General features: G+C 37.8%; 1 long non-coding RNA gene across 1 annotated transcript in view; it reads left to right on the top strand.

The window, feature by feature from the left end:
* Positions 1–4430, top strand: part of LOC135322469 (uncharacterized) — a 40629-nt gene extending 36199 nt beyond the window's left edge. The window contains exon 3 of the long non-coding RNA XR_010383043.1: positions 3717–4430. This is a non-coding gene — a long non-coding RNA (uncharacterized LOC135322469). The remainder of the gene's footprint in view (positions 1–3716) is intronic.
* The last annotated feature ends 1570 nt before the right edge of the window (positions 4431–6000 follow it).

The raw sequence follows: 6000 nt of genomic DNA on the forward strand, positions 1-6000 counted from the left end.
TCTCTTCAAGGGCTACAGACACACTGGACCACAATCTAAGAAGCATGAACAGGATAGAGATGGAATGTTAAATGAGGTCATGTGAGGAACAGCTGACAATTCTGGAAGATACTCAGAACAGGGATAGAGATATCTTTAAACATCCAAGGACAAGGATGTATATCTGAAGATGGAGGTGGAACAAGGACCAATATATCAAGTATTAACGACTAATACTTATTGAGAATTTATTACATGTTAGGCACAAGCCAGGCAATACATGAATTAGCTTATGAGGAAACACTCTGAAAAATGAGTAACTGCCCAAAGTTGATGGAGTTTGGATACAAACTCAAGCAGTCTGATTCCAGAGACCATGGTCCTAAGTATTGCACAGTCTTGCCAGTGCAGCTAAATATATTTCAGCTCAATGAAAGAAGAACTCACAGTCTAGGATGTTTCAAGATGATAAGTTACCTTACTTAAAAAGTAGTAAGTTCTCTGTCACTGGAAGAATTGGTGGGAGGCCATACGACTACTTGGGGGCTAAGGCAGAGGACATATGCTCACCACTTTGACCACACGTGCCAGGCTCCTCTGCAGTTCAGGTGTGGGCCAGTGGCTGAGTTCTGGCTGATGAAATGAGTGAAAGCCGCACATGTCATATTGGGTGGCCGTTTCAACCCCCCGTGTGATCCTCACCCTCTTGCCCCATATCCTGGCTGAAAGGGGGAAGACCTTGGTTTTCTGACTGAGGACAGAGCCACAAGACAGAAGGAGCCTGGGTGCCTGACTGACACAGCCTCCTCCTGCTATTTGCACTGGAATAAGACGTAAGTGAGAAATAAGTTTCATTGTGATGAAGACAGTGAAATTTTGAGGTTGTTTGTTAAAGCAGTAACCCTGTTCTGACTAATACAGAGAGTATACTGTGGGGAAAATTTAAGTACTAGATGAGAGGTTAGCATACTTATCTTGTAAAGCCTACTCAAATTTGACATTCTTTGAATATTTAATAATAAAGCAAAGTGGATTTTAAGACTATCCCAGCAAAGAAACACATAATCTAATGGTTAACACACTCTGGACAAAAGAAAAATCAGAACTCTGAAATAAACAGATTCTTGACTTACAGGTGTCAGAGCAGCTAGGCTCAGGACCAGCAAATCAAAAAGTATAAAAATACAAACAAAAATAAATGATAGGTCTGATCTCCCTATGTCACTCTAAGCAGTGAATTTGGAAGTTCACTTCTTCATTGAATTGTAACCAATCACACATCAACACCATCATGCCATGCAATTGGTTAGGGGTCACAAACAAAGTTACATAAAACCTCAAGCTCTGTATTTAAAGAATTCATAATATAGGACAGTGGTCTTCAAAGTTTTGAGGGAATAAAAATTATCCGGTTTCTGGGCTCACCTCCAGAGATACCAATTCAGAAGATCTGGGGAGAGGACCACAAGTCAACATCTAATAGAATGCCTGTCACATAGTACATACTCAGTAAATAGCTTTGATAAATGGTTGGCTGAATTTAATGAACAGGCCTAGTGATTCTAATGTAGAAAGTATGAACCACCTTTTCAAGAAAGGTTGATCATCTGGGAAAAACTCAATCAGGGATCAATTAAATAAGATGCTTTGGCTCTGTAATTCAAAATGTTCTGGGAAGAAAAATCAACGCCATTTCTTTATGAAGTTGATACTTGTTTCCTTTTAAAGAAGCTGGATTTAGTATAAAAGTTTAAAAACAAAAATTTGGAACCAGAGGGGAAACAGAGACATATCCAGGAATTTTAAGCAGAATGAGGTCATAGGAAGCTGCTGTTTTCCTGCACTTTTTTTTTTTCTTTTTCTTAAGCAGGAAAATTCCACCCAAGAAGCAGACCAGTTGATCTTGCACCTGTGCTCCCATGTCTGGCACTTATCTGGGTCAAGTCAGAGAGAGCAACCCCGCCCTTGGAAAAAGACAACCTACCCGGTAGCCGGGACACACACAGCAGCACGCACAGCCATCCTTATCACCAGACGTTCTCACCCAGCATCTGTCTGGGAGCAGAGTCTATGCCATTTGGGCAGCATACCAGACTGACGAAATCACACGAGGCCATCTGATCAAATGGCCGTTCCCTTCATACATCCATCACCCAGTCCCAGAATCCAGGAGGCACCTCTCGTGGTGTTCGTGTAAAGATATCTAATGTGTTTCCCTTTCAGAAAGATTTAAGAGCAGAGCCTGTGGATTGAGAAGGCCTGGGCTGGACTCTTACCTGTGGTTTCTTAGGCATGTGCCTTAGGATCAGTCACATAACCTTCCTGTGCCTCAGTTTACTCATCTGTAAATTGAAGATACTAGTAATACCAATTTCATAAGCTTCTTGGGTAGATTAAATGAGAAAATGGATGTAAAGCACGGTGGCTGCACACAATAAATTCTAGAGAAAAGGTGAACTGCGGCTAGGTGTCCTCTGTAAGGGATTCTAGCCCCTTCTCTGGCCAGTCCACCACTTGGGGATGAGCCTGTCTTCAGGGCTGTGCATGCCAGGCTGTAGCTAGTTTGGGGATGATTCTGTACCACTGCTGCCCACTGTGGGTACTGTGCTCTCCCACCAAGTGGGGTTATTAGTGCCCCTGAGCTGCCTTCACTGTGGCCTGGGTGGTAGACCTACATGTTAATTGTGGCCATTTTTCACAAAGTAAATAGCTAATGTTAGTTGCCTTGATGACAGACATACATAGAGAAGTGCAATTTTTCAAATTAAATTCATAGATTAATTCTTAACCCTTAAGTCATACCTCTTGATCTGAGTCTCACATTGTAAATTTTCATTATCTTTGTTTCATAACATCCATGTCAATCCAACCTTGTAAAATATGGAGAAACTGAGGTACAAATGACATCATTCAGAAAGCAGCTGCAATTTTTTTCTCAAGGACTTACAGATTTTTCTTATGTAACTTTCAAAAACCCATTGAAATATTTTTGTATGTCTTTTGCAGTTGAGGAAATTAATGTTCAAATGCACTAAGTATCTCATCCAAGGCTTCACAGCCAGAAAGCAGAAAATGGGACTTGAATTACAGCTCTCCTGCACCCCAGCTCATGCTCTTTTCATTAAACTTAGAAATTAACATGTGAACAAACCTGATCTCACATGTTCCAAATGTTTATTGAACACTTGTTTTCTACTAAGATCTTACCCTCATTCAGAAAGGTCACCTGAAGCCTGCTGATTACTTGTCCTTCAGCCTTTATAACTGTCTGTGGGACTTTACTCTACGTGGTAATGTTTTATTGTTACTGAAAATATTTATTTGACTGTAAATGGAAAAATCCTACAGATCATGTTCAACATCATGGCCAATATGCAATGTCTAACAACTATGTAAAAGGTCGTTATGCCAAACATAAGCAATGATCAAATTAACCAGGAAAGGCATTTTTATAAATTAATTTCTACCTAGCTATATTTCACATGGCTACTTCATAAAGTTGAAATTAATATTGATTATCCAGTAGTTTCTGACTAATGCCTATTACCATCCAACTCGTCAACATTAGTTGAAATATAACTATCTTCACTTTCTTTGTATGAACTGTGAACAAATATTCAGATGAAATTCAGTTTATTATATTTCATTCTTGATAGGGATAATAATATTCTTCAACACTTAGCTTTCCACTAACGAATAACTGATTGTAATTATTAATTCCTTTTTTTCTCCCTCAGCCTATCAAAGGAGTTACAGATGAAAATTAGTAGGACTGAGCAAGAACAAGGAAGGAATTACATTTGATTGGGAAAGTGGGGGAAAAAAAACCTCAACGTGATTCAAAATACTGTATATTTATTAAACATTGGTTATGTACCCTGTTGGAAATGTAAAAGTAACATATCTTCTCTTTCTGGGTCTCAAACATTTAAGATCTAGTTAAGGAACTGGACTTTTACATAAAATACAATTGGACAACATTCAACACTATGAGTTAGAATATTCATGAGCCAAAGTCTTTGGCGTAGACATTTAGTAATATGAGAAGTCAGGAAAAGAAGAAATTACTGTGGGCTGGAGTGGGTTGGGAAGATGAGATGGGAGAATTGACATGGGACTGGAGAAAGAGTGAGATTCAGAGAGATGAATCCACTCCCCGACCCCTGAGGAAAAAAAAAAAAATGCAAGAGAGAAAAGAGGGAGAAAGAGAGAGAGAAAGAACAGGGAAAAAAGAAATGAGGAAAAACAGGTCACCAGCAGGAATGAGGAAGGAAAGAGGCAGGTAAGTGGTGGATTTTTGCTCCACAGAAGGCAATATAACAAGAGGTGGCAATTCCTGGCAGGCCATGTTGAACAAAATGCACTTTTGCCCTTGTTGGTATGTCCAGAAATTCAAGTTTGAAAGTTGAAAGTCCTGGCTTATGTGACAGTAAATATATGTTTGGGGAAAAAAAAAAAAAAGGCCAGCAAAAATTTACTTCAATTTTTTAAAAAAGAAATCTATTCCACACTACAACATATTTCTCAAAATACTTGCTCTGTTTCTCCAAGCCACATAAAGGGGCTTGTTTTTCTGCCAAAACTCTCTGACCTTATGTTAACCAGTCTCCCCACTGTGTCAGCTCTTAAGCTCACTTTAGCACCATGTGTTTCTTGTCTTTAAATAAACCTCCTAGATGATATTCTTACAAAGATATGCAATTCAATGTCTACTTCTTCATAAACTTTAGTAGGAATGGCATTTCTGGGAGGAGATCATGGATCAAAAATGATCTCTCTCTCTCCCCTACTGTCTCCTGATTGTGGCCACTCTAACTATATAAAATGTGTGAAGACCACAGACAAAATACTTTATATCCTCAACAGTCACTAAAGTTTTCAAGATACTCATATCAGGATAGGAAGGTTTAACTTGCTTACTAGAGACGTTCAAGTTTTGTATGAGCTTTACTAAGATAAGCTTCCTCTCATGTTTAGAAACTCTTCTACACATAGACTAATTTGGGAAATTACTGTATCTGTTCTGACTAAAAATGAGAGCAAGGTACTGCCTAATTCTGGCAAGTCCCAAGAGAGTAAGAATACTGTTAATGGTAATAACAGATCTTTAATTATTAGACGTGTATTTTGTTTTGAGGGCATACCAATTATCTAGAAACTTGTTAAAAATGAGGATTCCTAGGCCTGCCTCCACAAACACTAATTCAGAAGCTGTGGGCCACATACCACATACCTTTATATGTACCATGTAGACTTCGAGATGTAAATGTGAAGGGATTATAGCTGTATGATTGTTGGGTGATTTAAATGAGATTTTACATGTAAAACAAAAAAAGTAAACTTTATATACATCACACAGAAATCAGTAAAATTCAGTTATTAGGATTCTTATTGTTCAAATATCTGAATAAAAGTGCTCGGCTAAGAAACACCAACAATAGAAGACTATTTTAACAGATCAAAACCTTATGGCTGGTTCCCCCACCACACATACTCCCCACCAAGAGTTTATGTAATGTTTAATGTTTGTAAACTAATGTCTTGTGTTAATTTTCCACTTTTGGATGACCTCTAGTCAATAGTAATTGTGTTTCTAAATACTGGATGCATTTTTAACTGAGTTTTGTACCACTTTTTGTAAACTTTTGTTTTAACTATCATTCAGCTTAAAAAAACCAAAGCAATACATTTTCTCTCCATTGTTAGTCAAGTTAATGAAAGTCGACTTCACGAGCAAAATCTTAATTTATGAATGTTTTCACTGTTTTCCTTGCTAAGGACATTAGTACTTGACTACCTTGTAGCAAAGAACTAGAATGGGGTGAAATTTTGTTACAAATACTTTCAGGTAATAGAATGTATTAGAGTTCACCTAAATGACATTTTTTTAGTGAATTATTTAATCTGGTTTAAAGTCTTTAAAAATATTGTCCAGTTATGAAGTTTATAAATGATTTTATGGTACTGCCATAGATTCATGTAAACATATAGGATTGTGACCACGACTTAATATCTTTATGT

The sequence above is a fragment of the Camelus dromedarius genome, chromosome 11 (assembly GCF_036321535.1).
Source record: "Camelus dromedarius isolate mCamDro1 chromosome 11, mCamDro1.pat, whole genome shotgun sequence".
Lineage (NCBI taxonomy): Eukaryota > Metazoa > Chordata > Mammalia > Artiodactyla > Camelidae > Camelus > Camelus dromedarius.